This window comes from Corvus moneduloides, chromosome 15, assembly GCF_009650955.1.
Source record: "Corvus moneduloides isolate bCorMon1 chromosome 15, bCorMon1.pri, whole genome shotgun sequence".
NCBI lineage: Eukaryota > Metazoa > Chordata > Aves > Passeriformes > Corvidae > Corvus > Corvus moneduloides.
The window spans coordinates 3,085,264-3,104,934 of NC_045490.1; the positions used below are offsets into that span (position 1 = coordinate 3,085,264).

The 19,671-nt window shown below is 45.4% G+C and overlaps 1 long non-coding RNA gene across 1 annotated transcript; it reads right to left on the bottom strand.

Annotated features, from left to right (window-relative positions):
- Window positions 1–11,737: 11,737 nt before the first annotated feature.
- LOC116451671 lies at window positions 11,738–19,254 on the bottom strand. Its single transcript, XR_004243281.1, has 2 exons — window positions 18,273–19,254; window positions 11,738–17,387 (listed from the first exon to the last, which is right to left on the bottom strand). It is a non-coding gene; the product is annotated as an uncharacterized LOC116451671 (long non-coding RNA).
- Window positions 19,255–19,671: the final 417 nt, after the last annotated feature.

A 19,671-nucleotide genomic window follows, 5' to 3' on the forward strand; every position in this document is an offset into this window, starting at 1 on the left:
CACTGCCTCAGCTTTCCTCTCAAATCCGTGTTTTCTGTTTAAATCCCCAGGCTAACGGAGTGAGGCATCATCGTATCTGACGCCGGGAAAATGTTAGTCCTGATTTCCTAAAAAAAAAATAATAAAAAGGGAGGGAGAAGATTTGCTTTTGTAGCTTCTTGTTTGGAACACGGTAGTAATTGGCCAAGATCAAATAAAGCTGAACGAGCATAAATAATGGGTTTTGGCATATTTACAATTCCTTTTTTAAATTTTTTTTTTTTAAGAACTTCTCTGAAAGTGGCAGATGAAAAAAAAATCGCAATTAATACCAAAAACACGTTACTTTGGATCATCCAAGCATGCTCTTGTCCACGATTTCCTGACTGGCAGCTGCTGTCTTTTATTGGGATTAGGTTGTAAAATCACCCCTTCAGCAGATCTGCCGCCAGAGCTCATGGAAGGAGCACCAAGGGAAAAGGGAGCGGAGGGAGGAGAAGCTGGTGGCCAACCCAGAGGGATCTGGGCACTCCTACTCTGCAGTCCCGCTGCACCCAGGGGAATGTGCTAAAAATTTTGGTTTGCAGGGTTTTGCTCAGCTGAACTGGGGGGCCTTCGTGTCTCAGAGCTCCCTGCACTCCTGGGGGAAACCAACACCACCAAGCTGGGCAGGATCCCAGCAGCGACCAGGGTGAGGTGTTGTTTCATTCCCCGAATCCCAGGATCCCAAAGGTGGAGCTGGAACCACCACACCACCCAACCCAGCAGCTCTGGGCAGGATCTGAGCTGGGTGAACAGGTCAGGGGGAATTGTCCACCTGGGGAATTGCTCTCCCTCTGCACGTCCCATCCACTGGAAGCTCAGCTCTGAGCTTTGCTGCAGTTAAACCTGGCTGCTGGTGGCTCAGCAGGGCTCATCCCCTGCCCTGGGGGATGCTGGCAGGACACTGGGGCCGTGCTGGTTTCCCGTGGCTCCCACTGGGATCCAGCCTGTCCCCAATGCAAACCTGCCAGCAACGGTGCCACTCCAGAGCCGTGTTTGGTGGCTGCTCTGTAAGATAATCTTTGTGGGAAGTGAAGGTAAAAATCTTCATAGAAGTCAAGGTGTTGATTAAAAAAACTCCTCAGCTGTCAAGGGAGTATTTCTGTAAGGACTTCTGTTTGTTTGTTCCTTAGCTTGGTTTCCTAAGGAAGCCAGGATTATATGATCAAACTGTTACAGCCTTTTGAACTCGTGGGCCAACTCCAATCAAAATTGACAAGGGGGCAGAGGTCTCAGAAATAATCAGGTTGCTGTGATTTTCCTGAAAATAGACTGCTGGATAGCAGGGAGACAGGTCCTGTTAAATCCCTGCTAAGGCTGTAACCAGAGCTCAGCTCTTAAACACCAGAGAAGCTAAATGGGAGTGAGCACAACATCCCAAATATCCCAGCAGCTCTTACCTTGGCTCCCAGAGACCAGCAGCTGTGAGACACAAGGACCAAAGGTAACGTGGTTTGTGCTTGAGAGAATTCTTATTGGTTGCATTTATTCATCTTTGCCACTTTCTGGACCAATCTGCCCTCTGACTTGGAGAGCAGCAGAACATTGAAGGGTGGATTAAGGCACTGGCAGAGTTTTTGGAACAGTTCCCATGTTGTGGGCTAGCATCATCCACAGCAGCAACAGCACAAACACCTCCAGGGTCTTTGGAGGAAGCCTGAGGCTTGGTCCTGGCCCAGGAGTTTGGGGGATGAGTGGTCCATGAGTATGCAGAACAGAGCTTTGCTCTCACTGCTGTCTGTGTTCTCTCTCTGAGTGGAAAGCCACGTTGTGTTTTTAACAGATTGACCCAAACTCTCTCAAGTAGAGAGGAGGAGAAGAATGAAAATCCTCCCAGGTTCTTTGATGAGTCTCAAAGCAGGCTCTAGATATTTTTCAAAGTGGTCAAATAGATCAAGGAACAAATGAAACAGTTTTATTTAAATCCTGAACCTCAAGCTTTGCCTGTGACTCTCAGTCTAGCCTGAAAAGCCGATCTATTAATTCCCATTTGACACAACAAATATCCGGCTGGACGCTGCATGGCATCCTTGATTCTGAGGTTGGGATGCGCTGCCACAATTCCACGTTTAGGCAGAGGATGCCAGTGGGAAGGGGGGTGGCACTGGGCAAAGAGACCCATCCCTGGGAGACATGTGACTTCCTAATTCAGAGAGAATCATCCTGCACTGCTCCAAGAGAAATGAGGCCTTCCCTGGCAAGCCCAGTGTGGAATGAGACATTTCCTCCCTGCCGGTGCCAAGTCCAACTGGGCCAGTTTGGAATCAGCCACGTTGCCAGCTCAGGGCTGTGTCAGAATCTGAGCTGTCATTTATTAAAATAAATGGGTTTGTTGTCATTGAAAAGGCTCCCAACACAACAGATTTTGTGAGCCTGGACAAAACTTAGGTCTTACAGTGCCCTGGGGAGAGAGAGGTTTTTTATTCCATGTCATTGCTCTGTTAACTGTGAAGCCTAAGGAAGGATTTCACCAGCCACAGGTGTTCAGGAGCTGAAGAATCTCATGGAATGGCACCTCCCTTTAGCATCAGACACAGCCAAATTGGGCATAAACAAAAGGAAAACTTAGGAAAAATAGAACAAGGGAAAACAAACACGACTGGATTCCTTCCAGCTGCCTACACGTACCCCAGCAATCCCTTCTGGCAGATCCTTTTTTCTTCTCAGATCAGATCATTACCCTTATTTTAAGATTTTTGCCCTTTGAGGTGGGTGGGGAAAGGGAAGGAGAAGGGGTGAAAACAGGGAATGCCATGAAAATCTGTTGTAGGCAAGACTGGAATAATCTAAGAGCATTGCAAATGCAGAGCAATGTATGGGATGAGACAGATGGAAATGCCACGTGGAGTTAGCCAAGGGCTGGCCCCACCAGAACATACAGAAATTGGAGTGGGAACAAGTTTGTGAAGGAATAACAATGGCCAAAGATCAAATTGCACAGTGTGAAGGGGAGTCACCCACAAATTTAAACATAAAATTTCCCCTCAGTTCCTGAACTAGCCGATTTATACCTGATTTCTCTCCTCCAGGCCATACCAGCAAGAAATCCTGGATATATTACAGCCAGTGTTGGTACATTCTAACGTGGACTTCACGCATGTTCGTGTGTGATGAGGTAAGGCCCAATCCTCCCTCTAGTTTTGATCCTAAACTGGGAACTGTGAGAGCACACCACCTGCAGAGTGCTGGGTTTATGTTCCATGTCTCTGACTGAGAGATTTTGCATGTTTTAGGAGAGAAGAAACTCTCCATAAAGCTGTTTCCCAGCAAAATTTGGTCTGTCCAGAACAGCAAGAACATAAAGAACAGCTACTGGGAAGCACCACGTGCTGATGTCATCATAGAGGAAAAAATGTCTGCTTAGAAATCCCAATCCACTCTCTTTAAGGGATGTAATTTACTTTTGGGAGCTGGAAGCATGTTTTCTGCTCTGTAGGAGGACAGATCCCTGGAATAAAGTCAGGAGGAATGAGGCTCTTGTATTCCTCTAAGCTCTGGGGATCTCACTTATCAGCAGCCTGTCTGAGGGACCAGGTGGCTCTTTCCCATCTTGGGAATAACAGCAAGGTGGATTCCAGCCCCAGTTCCCATGAGCTGCTCAAGCCTAGGAAATCAAATCCATTACCAGGGAGAGGTGGAAACACCGGGCTGATTTTCAGTGGGGTCTTGGTCTCGCCCTGCCCTCCCTTCTGCCCTGGGAGCTTCCAGGCTCAGCGATGGAGCTGCTGGGAGACGTTACAGCCTCCAGCCGTCTGCCCCGCCCCGCTCCCAAAATTTGGCAGGAGGCAACGAGTGTCTGAGCCTCAGCTGCTGCAGCTCACGGGCTGGCTCATCACTGCGAGCTGGGGGGAACACCAGAAGTCGATGAAGCATCGCCTCCAGGAGGGAAAGCACCAAAGGGAGACTCGAGTTGAGTTGTCTCCTTTGGTGTTTTTAAGAGAAAGGATCTCTGTGTGTGTACATTTGCTTTGCTCTTTGTGAATTTAAATACATTAACCTGGAGAAATGCAAAGGGATTTTTACTCATCCAGGCCTTCAGCTGGTGTTACTGAGCTTTTCTTCCTGCTGTCACAAGAGCGTGGAATCGCTGGGGGCTGCTAAAATGGCACTGGCACAGGATATCAAACATTCCTGATGTGGAATTCTCTGGACTGATGTGACTGTGCTTTACGGCAAAAGACAAAAGAGGTGATAGAAATGACCAGTGGACCACTGATTTCTCTTTGTCATTTCTCAGAGAGCATCCTCCTACCCCAGACTGAGCTCTTTTGGACTAGATTTTAAGGTATTATCAGCCAAGTGACAGAGATAGATGCAGCAGAAAGGAAAGAATATCTTCTTTTTCCAGAAGGCAGCCCAAGCACAAAAAGAATAAAGGGTTCAGCCCAGTCCCATGGAAATCTCTGGCAGAGTCCCATCAGCTCAGTCCTTGCTGGGCTGAACCTTTTGATGGCCAAGCAGACATGCAAGGACTGTGAGTGTGCAAGTTCCTGCATCCTACTGCATCTGAAGAAAACCTCATCTCTTTGCTTCCATTTACTTTCTCCAGAGATTTACCAGCTGAAAATCTGCTGTGAGCCCTCACATTAATTAGAGCTCACTGCTTTTGCTGTAATATGCACCAGCACAACACCAAACCCTAATAATCCAAACAAAAATCAGACTGTGGCATAAAATACAATCTCTCTCTGGTGTCTGAGGAGAGCTATCAATTCAGGGCCTCAATCTGGTTCTGCCTGAAGTCAACAGCAAAGCTATTAATAATGGCAGGATCAAGTCAGTTCACTAATTTGCCAAATTCCCCATCATTAGTGTGAATTAATGAGATCCTACTGGAGCTGCCTGTTGGCTGTGGGTGAAACGGAACACGCCTGGCAGCACATCAGCGGCAGGGGGGAGGCTGGGGAGGAGCAGGAGTGCTTTGGGGGGAGGGAGATGAGCAAATGGAAGAGTCCTAATGCAGTCCAGATGGAAAAAATTGACCCTGACTTCACCAGGCAGGCAATGGCCATAGCCAAGCTGTTTCCTAGTGAGGAGGAAAGCGAGAGAGGCTCAAGTAGCAGATGAGAAGTCAGCTCAGATAAAATAAGACAGCCATTCCCTTTGCCCCCCAAATGATCTTTTGCCCAAAACATGAAGAAAAATGTGTGTTTTCCTGCCCCTTCTCAAAGCTGTCCCGTGGTTTTCCTCCTCTTGCTTGCTTTAAAGCTCCTAGAGGCAGCAGTGCCAGTGCATGGAGCGGAAGGCTGTGCTCACTCTCACAGCCAGTCCCATCCAGAACTAAAATTAAAACAAAAATCTCATGAAGAAAACAGCTCCGTGAGATTTACAGTGCCAAGAGGGTCATATAAAGTTTGGAAAAGCATCCAAAGAGATGTCAAATGGAACTTAATTGAGCTTGGCTGTCATCACTAAATAGGACACATCACTTTGAGCTTAATGGATCCTGCCAAGTCTAACAACAGATATTGTTGCTGTGTTCTTGAGCTGGTGATGGGGGTTTAGCTGTCCATGAGTCACTGGGATCACAATTATTGCCTGAAAAGAATGTGCGAGGAGGAAAGGATGTTCTTGTCTGCCCCTCTGTCTGCTTTTGGTGCCATTGCAGAGACAAAGCCAGGCTAATGCTGCACTGAGATCCTTCAATGGCAGCAGCCCTGTAGAAGCAATTGGGGAAATCAGAAAATTTGCTCGTTAGAAATCTGGTTTATTTGTGGTGGAGGCAAATGCAGACATGTCCATTTGTGGCAGTTGGGAAGCCTGAAATTAATGGCTCAAATGAAAGGCATGGAGCACACGAACAAACCTGTTTCGTTTCGTTTGGGGGTGTGATGACAGTGGTGCAGCAGCCTTGATAACACCCTTGCCCTATTCAGAAAGGACTTTGGGAGCATCCAGTTCTGAGCTGGGTGCTCATTATTGACCAGTAAAATCCCAGGGGTTATTTTTGCAGCCTCTTTGGTCAGGAATCCTCTGTGCTTCAGGCTTCTGGGCAGAAATCCCCTCCTGAGCCAGGCCTTACATCAAACCAGCTTCCAGCAGGGTGGGAGCTGTGCAGTGGATGTAGAGATGAATTTTGCAGCCCCCAAAGGCAGCTCAGCCCCCTCAGCAACTCCCACTGGTGACATCAGAGCCACGGCCACAGCGAGCCAAAGGGGAAACAGCACTTGGGAATATTTCCTGATGGCGAAATACCGATAAAAAATGGACTGTGATAATCCTCTCCTAACCAAATACTGACTGCCTGGGCTGAGCTCAGCGAGAGAAAACCTGCATAAATATGATCCAGACCCACCAAATCTTGAAATACTCATTGTATTCCCTTGAAAGTACCAGGGACTGATCAGCCATGCCAAGGATAAGCAAACACACTCTTTTCCAGTTGTCCCATATTACAGAGCATTAATTATCTTACAGTAAAACAGTGGAGCAGGATGAGATACCTAACTGAGAATCTCACCTATTATTTAAAGCATCTAATTTGTACATCTGTGCCTGTAGCCATCAGAGTACCCTTGTTTGTTTGAATCGTTAGTCAAAAGAAAACCTGTTAATTTTATCAGGATTTTAAAAGGTGTCATTAAATGTCCTCTACTTAAAGGAAAAAAAAAGAAAGGAAAAAAGTCTCTGCAGGCGATGAGCTGCTCTCCCAGAGATAAGAAATGCTTCACATACACAATCCCTTTACTTTGTAGTTCACTTCTAATGGGCAGTTTGGTGAAAGGTACTTTCCAACATGCATTTAAATCGATCCATTCAGAAGATAAGTAAAGTGCAGCTGTTCATTAAAGCCAGCACTTCATGTGGTGCTGGAACGTATACTTAACCAGGAAATGCTACTGTAGGTTCTCAGTGTTTGGGGTTTTTTTTCCCCTCTGAAATGTAGAAAACCTTGTGATTCATCATCATTTACAGAAGTGGCTGAAAATTACAGGCCAACCACGGCAGCAGAGCAGGAGGTGCTTGGGGAAGTGAACACCCCAAGATCACAGCGAGTGTTTTCCACACAGCTCCCCTTGCTTGTTGCTCCTTTTGATCATTGTTTACAACACAAGCTCTCTTTCAGAGGAAACAAAGCTCCTGCAGTGATGTTATTGTGCAGCCTGTGTGCTGTAGCAAAATTAAAAACTTTCTAGGAAGGGTTAAAGTCAGGGCCAAACACCCAAGTGGAGCTTTGAGCACACATGGATCCCCAGAAAGCCAGAACTCCCCCCTGCTTCTTCAAACTCTGCAAGTGCCACAGGGAATTCACACATGCTGAATTCTGCAGTCATTTTTGGGTTTAGTCCCATTTTCATACTCATGGAAACTCTCCCCATCGTGCCCTGAACGGGATGCTCAGCTTCCTGATAGGACTTTTGGGGCAAATCAGCCAGGTTCTCTATGCCAAGAAAGAGATGCTCCCTCTTGCCTTACAAAATCCAGCACGCGTCAGTGTCCTCAGAGGTGATGTAACACATCTGGGGAGATGATGTGAGGGAAAGGAAACATTTTTCAAGTTATTCAAACTTGAAATCTTGTCCTTCACGACAGCAAAGACCAATTTGTCCCACAGGAAGAGCCAGGCACTGAGCTCTACCTTGGGAACAAGCTGAGCGCTGCTCAGGCCCTTTAGGATGTGGGGATCACAGCCCCATGGCACAAACCTGGTTTTATGGCAAAACCCCCTCAGTGGGAGGTGCAGCAATGCTGTGGATACCCCAGCACAGGACTGGGACTGTGCCTGTGCAGGAGGACAAAAATGACTGTGTGGGCTCTCAGCAGAGGCCAGGAAGGATCTCAGCCCCCAAACAGAAACTCCACAATTTCTTTGCTATTTCTTTCCCCTCCCAACAACATTAACAGCAGTTATTTGTGCTTCTATGGAAGGTCCAGTCCTTTCACCTCTCTTTCCCAAGGCACAGGGGGGTGTCACGTTCTGGGAGGTGCAAATATTGATTTGCCTGGTAACTCTGGGTTTATTCCATGCCAGAACCCATAAGCTTGAGCTTTTGTTCAGAGCTTCAATCAAACCTGGGCATTTTACAGATAATTTAACGGTTTGGAAACCCCCAATTTTTCATGGTGTTAGGAGTTAAACCAGACTCATTTCAAACCATACCATATTCATTTGAAGGATATCTCTGAGAAAGAAGTGGGGTTTGTCTTGCCTTGTAAGCTTCCTTCTAAAGTTTTCAACATTTTTGTTTCTTGACCTTGAAATACCCTAAGAATCAAAGCAAAACAAAGTCTTTCTGAGGATACTTCAGCATTTCCTATTCCCCGTTGAAAAGAAAATATGCAGAGACAGAACAAATATGGGAAGTCAGTGAGAGAAAACCAAAACAAGAAAAAAAAATCAACCAAATTCCTATGGAACCTTTAAGAGGTGTTGGGTGCCAATTCTGGGTAGAGATGGCTCCAGCCCAAAACGTTACAGACTGCTCTGAATGAGGTTTTCATCAGCCAGACTTTGGCGTGGGCTCACAGCTGCCCTGTGTTCTGTGCAGCTTCCAAAACAAGAACCCGGTCTCTGAACAACCCCAGGCTGCTGGGGGTGGCTGCAAGGTCAGGGGAAGATCCCAGCTAGGCTCTGTCACAGGTGTCTCATACAAGATGAAGGTCCATGCTGAGTCCATGCTTCACCCTCCCTGATTCACCTATTTTCTTAATAACAATGAATCAGTGAAAAGGAAACTTGCTGAGAAGAAAGCCCTTCATTTCTGCTGTTGGGTTATTAATGCTGCTGTCTGGAGAACAACCTAGAGAACCTCCACAGCCACCAGTTCTGTGTGACTTTCCTGCCAGGAATGAATAATTCTGTGTGTAGACATTGTCTGTATTCATCTCGCTTTTTCTGGCTGAGTTTTGAATGTTTAAGGAGGTGCAGAGCTGGAGAAAAGATTCTACATTGCATTCAAGTTGCATTTAATCTGGCCACAATCCCCCACAAGTACAGCTCTGCCTCAGACAGCGGCAGTGGAGACCAGGGCAGAGCCCACAGCTGACATTTGTGGGAATCATTTGCCCTGCAGAAAATAGGATTAGCAATGCAATCCCAGAATTAGGGAGGCATGTACGAACCCACAATGTTCATGGCAGGGAAAACCCCTCTGGTTCATCTGCAGCTCTGAAAATGATGAAGTTTAGGAGAACAATTGGGTGATGCAAGAGCAAATCTGGAGAGGTCAGGGTGTCTGGGGCGAGGGAGAGAGAACAGCAAAGTCTTGTTCCTCAGTGAGACTTTCCTGCTACAGTTTGGCCAACAATTTGGGCAGGACACTGAGGAGAGAGAGGACAGATTGCACTGTCTGAGGCTGTGAGAAATTTCTTTGCCTGAGCATTTAATGACGTGAAACTCCACTGGAGCTGGGGTTTTGTTGTGAATTTTAAGTAAGCCTCGGTTGACAGGTTCACTGTGATCTACAGAGTCTGACTGAGATGGTTCTGTGATTTTAATGAGTTTTGGTCTCAACAACACTGAAGGTTCACCACGAGGACAGCACAGGTGAGGAAGGAAGAAGAGAAAGAAAAGACAACTCCCAGTTACCCCTTGCTCATTGAGGAGAATCAAACTGCTTTGCCCAATTTTGCTTTCCAAGTACCAGCTTAGCCCTAAGTACTGCATCTTTTGTAGGCTCACTGGCCTTTTGTCACTTTGTTCTTCACCACAGTCCACCAAAAGTCCCAGCAGTTACTACTGGATGGAAAAAAATCACATGAGGAGCAATGAAGAAGGAATAAATAGACTGGAAATCAAAAGGCTTCCTTTGGTTCCAGTAAACCATGATTACCATGAGCCCTCATGCCAATTAAAACATCAGGCAGAGTATCAGCCACACCTCAGCTGGAGGGATATAATGTTATTAACAAGATTTTTGCCATCACCTGTAGATCATGTTTATTCCCTTTAAAGCTGCTCCATCGTCTGCTCCGTTCAGGATAAACTCCGAGAACTTTGGCTCCATTAAATGCCAGCAGCAGGTGATAGACTGAACACTTGGTCCCAGGAATGATCCCTTCCATCCCTTCACATTCTGGGCCAAGCCTGCTCCTGCCTGTTTGCATCTGTAATTGATTGTGGGAGCTGTTAATCATAGGTGCCTGTGATAAAGGTTAGACATCTCTTTGATTCAAGGATGCTATTAAGGAATTAGGCAGCAGCAGGGTAAGAGTTTGTCTCTGCAATTAATTGCTGCCAGAGTTTTGCAATCCTGGATCAAGTCGTGGTGCAAAAATCAAAGACTGGCTTAAAAAAAACCCAACAACAACAACAAGAAGCCCCAGCTCCTGGATGCTGTGCTCTACTCATAGTCCACGTGCTGGTGGAGGCCATGGAGATTCCTGTTCCATGGGTGCAATTTGGGGAACAAATGCTCAGCACCTGTTTCAGCTCCTGAGCGCTGCTACTGGAGCTTGTACAGGATCCGATGGAAAACGGATAAGGTAACCAGCAGGATAATTAGATTTCCCTCCAAGTTACACTCCAACAAGGACTGGGAGTGACTTCACTCACTGCTAGCTTTGGTCCCATTATGGTTAGGATTCTGACAAGAATTGCCTTATCCTATTAAAATTCTCATAAATTTGGACTCTTGTTCTAGTCAGAAGACATCCCTCAGGCCTGGCATTTCCTTGTTTCTTAGGAGCTGGTATTAAGGATGTTTGGGCTGAATTTGTTTTGGGGTCAAAAGCTGGGTGAATAAAATGTCAGAAGAAACCATTTTTGAGTCTTCAGAGGTGGCTTTCCATCTGGAATTAAACTCCAGGAACTGGACTGGCACCTACTTTGGTTGTAAATGAGAGGTAAAACAAAACCCTTCCCCAGGTGCCCTTGGTTGTTTAAAGCTCTTCTGATGTTTCTCATGTAAAGCATTACATGCAGCAAGACAAGACGACTCTAATTCAGGCAATTACTTTTCACTTAGGCCAAGCTCCTCCCAAGTTACTTAAAGTGAATTTTCAGACTGGAAGGTCTCTGAGGCAGGAGATTGCAGCAATAGTGGGAACTAATTTAATATGAGTTTTCTCACGTCTTGTGCTGGTTTTTATACAAGGTGGCTGCCATTAACCAACTATTACCTTCCACCCCAGAAATAGATGCATTCCAGCCCAATATAAAATAATTTGGCTTTTTTTGCAGAGTTCATTGAAATCAAATCCTAACATGTAATGCTGTTGTTGTTCTTGTTATGGGAAATGATCCTGCCCTTTGAATGCCTTCTCTTCCCTCTGGGGACGTTGCCATCAAGGTGACTGTACCTGCTCCCAGCACCAGCTTGAGAGCAGCGGGGAAAATGGAACACAGAGGTTTCCAAATTCCATTCTGGTGTCTCGCTGCCAAGGGAGCCTGCCGAGCTCAATTCAAGGGCTAATCCATGACCATCACTCCACTTCAATAATTGCAGAACATTAATGAGTCTGTTTCCTTATTACAGAGCTCAAAATAAGAGCATTGGCATTCCGATTTAGCAGGGAACTTTTAAAGTCTTAGCCCAAGGATTGTAAGAGGAATGGATTTTTTTTTTTTTTTAATTAACTTTGCATTCAAAACTTGTGTTAAACCATCTGTTCTCATGCAAGGGGTGAGGGAGGGGGACCATAGCCACAGATTTTCATCAGCGAGCTGTTAAATTAGTCCCTTTACTTCACAGAGCTTGTTTTATTCAATCTGCCTTTATTAAGAACACAGGTTTGATTCTGCAAAGAACAAATTCTTCTGGTTCTTTAAGGAAAATGGTTTTAAGCAGGGTTTTATTAGGTTGCATTACTGGATAAGCGATACAACATGTTACCAGCGTGAATCATCTGATTTAGAGTGACAAGAAAGGAACTTAAAAAATACCCAGAGCCAAAACATTGCCTGGCAAGGGCTGACAGGGCCAGATTGGATCTACTTCTGCAAAGTTTTGCTGTTGCAATTGGTAGTAAATGTCTAGGGCTTGTAGATATTTTGACTAACTCTCTTTGCCATCCCTAAATTCAGACGGAGAAATTAGGGCCAGGCTAAGTCTAAGCAGATTGAATAGTCCCAGGGCAGTCAGCAGGGCTGCTGATGGGGTAGAGCATGATCTGGGAGAAGGTCCAGCAGGATTTCATCCTAAGAGACATCCAAGGGCCACCTTGCCTTCACGCTACAGCACTCGTGTCTCTTTTCCCTGCCTCAGCCCAGCCAGCACAGCCCCTGTGAACCCCCTGGCTGCTTGTCTGGTTTGCAAACCTCTGCCTTTGGAATTCCACAGCCTTCAGCCACACCAGGGGAGACAGAACCCACCCCTGAAAACCCTCAGCCTGTTTCCACTGCCTGCATTCAGAGCCTTGTAGCTGCAAACCTCAGTATTCTGTTGGGTGACCTGACAGGCAACTGGGAAGAGGCACAGAGAATATTGGTGAAACAGAAATGGGGTTTCTTAATGAGAAACTACAGCAGAAACCTGGCCCTAAGTCAAATATTCAGCTACCATGAGGTCAAGGAGCATCTTCTCCTTGCACTGAAGACAGAGGGAAAGTGGCACATGAAGATCTGCAGGTTCAAAGATATCTCAGGCAACCAAAAAGGGAAACTGAATATTTCCACAGAAACTGTCATAACAAAATAGAATAATTTTGGCCAAAGTTGACAGCTGTCAGTGTAAGGGTGTGTCTCAGTCATGCTGAGAGATCTCTCTCAGGATTGGGGTCTAGCCTAGAATTAGCTCCTTTCCTGTGTTGAGGTCCTGAGACTGAAATGAGCTTTTAAACCTGAAGCAAACTTCTAAAAGGACTCCTGAAATACACAGCTAGAATTGCTAAACCAAAATTCCCAACTAAACCAAAATTCACGCTTTGTTAGGATGTACAGTCCTCTCTGTTGAATTTTCAATCTGTGCTCCTTTTATTTGACTTTATTGAGACTTTATTGAGAGCCCAGAACCTGTGTGGTTTCAGTCTCCAAACAGAACTATGGAAGTAAAAGGAAGGTGACTCCCTGAAAAATCCATTTCTAACCTCACTGCTGTCCTCCTCAGCAGGATTTTCCCAGTTGGTTCCCCCTGCCTATCCCAACTGAGTCTTTCTGCCAAGAGCCTGCAGACTGTTGGAGCTGTAAAGAAAACTCCATAAATGTTTTGTTCCTCCTTCCACTGCAGTGAAGAGAATAAAAGGAGAACCAAGTTTTGCAGCAAGACCATTCCTTTGGGAGGCAATGATGGGTGTTCTTACCACTAACAAGTGTCACTTGTTTAATCCCCTCAGAACCTATTCCCACTTTGAGGCTTGGATTTTATTTGTGGAACAAGACCATGGTCGAGCTATGCACTAAGGACTTGTCATTGAAATGATGTTGGGACCCGTCTGGGGAAAAATAAAAAGTCTCAGTATCATCTCTTATTGGAGAACTCACCCAAAATATTGGTTCGAATTAAATCAAATACAGCACATTTTAAACACTTCTTTTTGCATCCTGTGGAGCAAATAATCCTTAGAGTGAGATTTTTACACGCATTTACGTGCAGAAGATGACATACATATATTCATATTTCAGACTCCATGAGAGAGGGGAAAAAAAAAGGAACAAAAGGCCAAAGGGCTTCCAATTTGCCCTGCACAGGGTTTGGATTTCAAGTCTGAGCTCAGGAACTCAGTCTTACATGCAGTGGACAATTTCTGCCTCAGTTTCATGAGTAACCATGGAGTTTTCCTTTTTGGTGGGTGTTAGTCATTGGGGATGCTTGGCTCTGCTGCATCCTTTCCCTCACAGGGAACAGAGGAATCCCATTACTGCCCCTGGAGTCTGTGCCAGCAATCCAGGAGTGGCTTGGGAATGAGAGGCTGTTATTAAAGGAATGATGACTCCTAGTTCTGAGAAGCCCTGGACGTTTGACCACGCTTGGGAATGAATCTGCTCCTCTTTTCTCCAGAGCGTGTTGGCCCTCTCGGCACAGGGAGAAACCCTGAGAGCAGCAGGGCTCAGCAGCTCCAGTCTGCCATGGCAGGTTGGACTGGAACCTCCATTTCCACAGCCGTGGGATTCCAGGGAATTTGATGAGCTGGGAATCCTGTGTAAGACCACAGATCCATCCCAAACATGGCTCCTTTAGCCTCTCCCTCTGCTCCATCCATATCCAGTGCAATCTCCTTGTTACAGTACAGAAAAATGAAGGCTGTGAACCCCCTGGTTCTTTTTTTAAACATCTATTTACGTGGAATTTGAACCTTGCTATGAATAAACCATTAAAATGACATTAATAAACACCGGAAAGCAGTAATGATGTGTTACTGCCATAGGAGGGCCAGTTAAACGAGTTAAAGGCTGACACAGTTTTCCAGGCTCAGGGTTGCACAATGTGCTTGTTTACCTGGAACATTTATTCTCTCCCTTTCCCTCCTCAGACACACACGTGGGGGACCGAGGAACAACAGTGAAATCAACTCAGAAATTCGAAATACAGGCTACAATCTCCATTCCCTACAGTTCTATCTGTAAGATCACAACTGTATCTATCTTTTACTTGTAAAACTTTTCCCAAATGTACCATCTTTTGAGAAATAAGTTCTGATATTTGAAAATGAGGATACTTGTGTCTCACCTAGAGCTCCAATCCCCTTGGTTCACCCTCTTTGAGCATGTATATTCAGTTTAAACCTCCATTCTAAGACTCATTCCTGGACTTTCCCATGAATCATGAAAGCTGAAAACAAGTTTTTCTCTGCTTGACTTTGTAAATCTGTCCAGAACTCTTCTGTTCCTCTTCCCACTGAGTCATTTTAGCCCTTTAAATTTCACCTTGGAAGTTTCCTTTCTCTTTACTCCATGATGATGACTTCTGCTCCTTGGTTGTGTAATACAGTCCATCGCTGAAAGTCAGGAATTACCATAAAAACACAGTTGGAATTAGGAATAAAGTTTAGGATGCCTGAGGAGAACAACAGTGGGCTTATGTCTGATTGATCTGACTATTCTTACTAATGAGAATTCCTACAGTGCTCTGGAATCAGCTGCTCAGAAAAATTCTCTCTGAATTTGCCCTGTGTTTGGGACTCAGATCCCACAGGGTGCTGAAGTCATACAGGTGGACTCAAGCTGAACTGGTGTTCAAGCTGGTTTTGACAAATCTAAAATCTCTACACTTCCTTTTTCAAAGGTTTTCTCATCATTCTGATGTGGAAGGGACTAAATGAACACTGCAGGAGGAAAGAAATTGCACTTCAAAAAGGATTTACCCTTGCCATCACCTTACACACCTAAACCAAGGCAATTCCCAGGGTTCAGATCCATCCATACTTTCATATCTTGCCAATTCCAATGAAATGAGGATAATTTAGAAAAGCATAATTATATTTTAACAGATCAAAGATGAGTGTATTAAGTTGAACTAATTGCAGTGAGGAATTTTGACCTATTTTCTTTGAAGTCTTACAGAAAATGATTGAAGTGAGCCAGTCCCATTTGCATAGGTCAAGTTCAAGATTCTTCACAACATTTTTGCTGCCAATTGATGATTTTTTTTATGTACACCAAATAAATTCATTTTTGTTTCAGGATGAAGCAATTATTCATACAAGGGATAGGAGTCCAAATAATCAGTATCTTCCTACTTCTCATGATTGTCTGAATCCAACTAGTCCCTTCTGCTACTCTTGCTTCAGGTTACTCCTCGGGAAATCCAAGACTCTTGAGGTGAATGTAGATCAGCAGCTTCACACAGATTTATTTATTTATTCATTTACTTATTTACTGGTTAGGATCCCAGAAGGTTTCTCTCCAAAGAAATGGTGTTTAAGAATATTTTATAGCTTATAGGATACAGTTTGGACCTAAATTTTAGCCTTCTCTCCACAGACTCAAATGCAAATGTGCTGAAAAGCAAAGGTGATCCTGTGCTTGGGTCCCCTCAGCTCTGTGCCAAGAAACGGGCAGGAAGCTCAGAGGGGAAGAAGAACAAGAGCAATGAGGCTGTGACATGGTTTGTTTCTTTCTGGTGGATTTGAAAGGAGATTGGATTTCTCAATGTGAACTCTGTTCACAACTTTCTGAGGCGGCAGTCACTGAGTATGTGAGCAAAACTCTGCTGTGCAGTTTCTGATTCACCTTCCCTGTCCTTTGTGGCAGCTGTTTTTTGGAGATGTCTCTTCTTCCTTCATTAAATCTTCCTCCTGAATCTTAGAAGCAAAACTCAAGCTTCAGCTCAGAAAATGCCTCTTTTTTCTTGAGGCAGCATGGAAGTAGGAAAGGAGAGTGGACAGAGGCAGTGATTTATCTGGGCTGTAATTGGCCATATCACCACGGCAGCTCCATTCCTTGGCACTGTAGGGACAGAGAGAGCCAAGAGGCATGGCCTGGATCTTCTCTCACATTTATACCAGGAGAGGATTTGTCTTTAGCCAGGAGCACAAGCCATTAAAGTTACATGGCTCCAAACTCTGGTCCAGTTACACAAAGGGACCACCTCTTTCTCTTTCTGTTTCTACCTGGTCAAAAAGACTCCGAACCTTTCTACTCCCATTTTCTCGCTCACCTTTCTTGTCTCCATTCCCTTAGGGTCCTACCTTCTACTGACTGACCTTTACCAAGTGCAACAACAATAATTATCCTATAATTAGACACTCTAAGTCACATTGTTCCTAAAGCTGTCAGTGTGGGAAGGAAGCAAGAAGTGCTTAAGGTAAGAGTTTAAGGGCTCCTTCTTCGTTGTATCACCAGAAGTATTTGTGCCAAGTCCTTGGCACTTCATTAAGTGGTTGTTGGGGTTCTCTCCTAATTGCATCTCCTAAGTAGGTGATTGCAGCTCATGACTCAGTGGTTGTGTCTCCAGACCACAGAGATAGAGAGTGAAGGACATTCAGGGTTTCAGATTTCAAGTTCCTGCTGCCATTATGGCCAAATTAAACCCTGCAAGCCCATCGTGCCACCCACACAGCATTAGGGGTGCAGCTCAGTCTTCTGGGTGTCATCCCAGAGCCTGCCATGCACAGCTTCGGTTCAGGTAAATATGTGCAGCTTGTTTGAAATCCAAACACCCAGCAAATCCTTCTTGGTGTTAGAGATGCCTCTGAAACCATAATTCTCACTGTCCTATCACAGTAGGTGAGACTTTGAAATGTTCTTGTAGGAATACCCCAGCTCTGCCAAGGTTTGGAAGCACAGCCCTGGACTGAAGGCACAGGGCTCGTTTGATCCCCTCTTTGTGACACCAGCACTCCATTTGAATTCCTTAGCAAGACATTGCAGATAAATCCAAAGAAGCACATGAATTCCACATTTTACTTTTTCTCCTTGTCTTTAGTGTCCTCTGGGATCATCTGTTGCAGAGTAACAAATCCCTCCACCCTGGCTCTGACTTGAAACGTGTACCAGGGTTTCCCTTCTCGCCACTCACTCCATGGCTGTTTCTTCTTCCTCCATTTGCCTTGTAAAAAAAAAAAAAGTTGTTTCTTTTTATTCCCCCAGTTCAATTTTCTCTGGGCACACAACATCGAGTGGTGCCTGCAGAAACACACAGGATGGAATATCTGACTTTCCCCTTTTGCTGTCCACATTTCACTGTCTTGCTGCTCGGATTGGTTATCCAAACCTCAGTGCAAATATTACAAATAAAATCACACTTTCACATAATACTCTGCCTCGGCACCGAATTCCTCCTGGCTCTTACTCAGGCTTGGTTATTGATAAGCATCAGGCAAAAGAAGGGTCTCTAGGTTAAATCTATATTGCTTTGAATTTCCCTTCCATGCTTAACATCAGACGCCACCAACACATCTTGAACTGATTTAAGGCCCTGGGGTGTTACTCGGTGCCATTCAAAACACAGCAAGCCACTTTCCATGTGCTGGGGCCACTAGGGCTCGTTAGAATGGCATTTTTAATAAAACTTAAGTGTAACTACAACATTTTGCGGCTCCACTCTCCAGATAAACCACTACAGACGTCATTCCCCACCTCACCTCCCCGTTTACACACCCACCAGACTTTTGACCAGCCGGCCAAATTCATTCTGGGTGTAAATCTATGGCAATCAATAACATTCCTTCTGCTTGACACCCATTGTGGGCAAAAGTTTCCATAGGGTTGTTTGCGTATGTGTCTTTTTTTCACTTCCTATAACAAATTAAGACTTGAAACAAAGCCCTGAATGTTATTATTCAGGTGAGGCAATGCAGGAGCATTAAAAACACTTTGGGTTTAGATGCAGCTGGTCTATGTTAGAGTTGTTTTCTGGTCCAGAAAAGTTTGGGCTGTTATTAATGCTTGAAGATTTTCCCTTTCGTTGCCTAGAATAAAAAAATACACTTACCCAGTGCAATTTCTTCTGGACAAGAATATCTTCAGTGTTCAGGAAAGAGCTCTCTGGTGCTGGTTGGGATGTGACAGGCAAAAAAAGCATAAAGCCAAAGGATGAACTCATTATCTGTGCCACTGGCCAAAATCAGATTCTGAAAGGATCATCTACAACTCACAGAGACAATCCTAATGAGCTCAGTCAGGAGAGAGTTTCTTGGGAAGCTTCTCCATGGGAATTGGGGGGGAACTGAAGGGGAATGACCCCAGCAGGACCTGCAGTTGCTGGAGCAGGAGCCTTTCCAGCAGAGAGTTTTGCATTGGTGATTGCAGGGGACAAAGCTCTGCATCCCCTCAGCAGCTTTGCTCCTCTGATGACTCCTCTTAATAAATCCTGTTGTGCTTCTGCCTTCAGTTTCCTGTCACACTCCGGGTGTCACACGTGGGACAGAAGAATCAATACATGGATTCCCTGGAAGTGAATCCCCGGAGAGTCTGTGGGGTTGGGATAAAAAGCCTGAATCACACTTTCTTCACCTCTGGAGACTCCCATTTCCAACTCTGCAGCCCCCTGAGGACAGAATTCTGCTGTTCCCAAGTGGTTTTGCAGTGAGCAGCAAAGACCTCAGTGCGATATTTTCCATACCAGTACCATCTTACGCTTCCTGATGGAAGGAAGGATCGTTTGCCTTTGCACGATGAAGGTCTTTGCGTTCATCATCTCCTGGCAGATCCTGCGGAGTTTTGTTTTTTGGAAAGGTCTGGGTGTGAGTGTGCAGATGTGTTAGGATGCACAGCTCCTAGCAGAGTTTCAAGCATCACAGGGATCAATATTTAAGGCTGATTGTGGGGTGGATGAGCTGTTCCCACCTCTTTCCCATCCCAAGCCTGTCCCTGCTGAAGGGAAGGGAGGTGTGAAGTGTGTGGCAATGCACACCCCAGGGCAGCCGCCAGCACCACCATTCCCAGCTCCCGCCATCTCCACGCGATGCTGTTTAATACCAGACCAATGAGGTGAATAAAACCTACAAAAGTTTATAGTGTGTAAATTACTGTTGCACCCTGCCCTCTGCCTCCGCGCTGAACTGAGAGGGATAAATGGAAACAGCCCCTTTCCCTGCCATGGCAGGAGGACTTCCAGGAGCTGGAGGAATTCCTGGGCAGTTATATAGGGATGGAAAGCAGCAGGAAACGTCCCAAGCAGTTCTGGCTCTTGACACCTCATCCTCTGAACATCCCACTCCCAGGCACTTGTGGAAAGAGGCTGAGATGGAGAGCCTTGGCTCCAGGCCACAGATCTCTTCCTCAGCACCCAAAGCCACAGGGCTGAGCAAAGCCGTGGTCTTTGAGGGCCAGAAAGAAGGCAAAGCAGCAAATAGGGGCTACAAGCAGCTAATTTGGGATTTTAGCAGGGT